The sequence below is a fragment of the Juglans regia genome, unplaced genomic scaffold, assembly GCF_001411555.2.
Source record: "Juglans regia cultivar Chandler unplaced genomic scaffold, Walnut 2.0 Scaffold_1431, whole genome shotgun sequence".
Taxonomy (NCBI): Eukaryota; Viridiplantae; Streptophyta; class Magnoliopsida; order Fagales; family Juglandaceae; genus Juglans; species Juglans regia.
This window is the reverse complement of record NW_023344766.1, coordinates 1-237: the sequence shown is the minus strand read 5'-3', so window position 1 is coordinate 237 and position 237 is coordinate 1. Positions and strand designations below refer to the sequence as shown.

Below are 237 nucleotides of genomic sequence, written 5' to 3'. Positions count from 1 at the left end.
GGAAGGACGCTAGTATGTCGCTCAAGGATTATATGAATTTTAAGTAATTAGTTTGATGGGTGCGATCATACCAGCACTAATGCACCGGATCCCATCAGAACTCCGCAGTTAAGCGTGCTTGGGCGAGAGTAGAACTAGGATGGGTGACCTCCTGGGAAGTCCTCGTGTTGCACCCCTCGTTTTTGTTTTTTCCGCCTTGCGAGATAAATTGACAAGAAGGACCACTCGGGAGTGGAT

At 48.1% G+C, this 237-nt stretch overlaps 1 non-coding gene across 1 annotated transcript; it reads left to right on the top strand.

The window, feature by feature from the left end:
• Window positions 1-57: 57 nt before the first annotated feature.
• LOC118345098 lies at window positions 58-176 on the top strand. The gene has a single exon (XR_004798757.1). It is a non-coding gene; the product is annotated as a 5S ribosomal RNA (ribosomal RNA).
• Window positions 177-237: the final 61 nt, after the last annotated feature.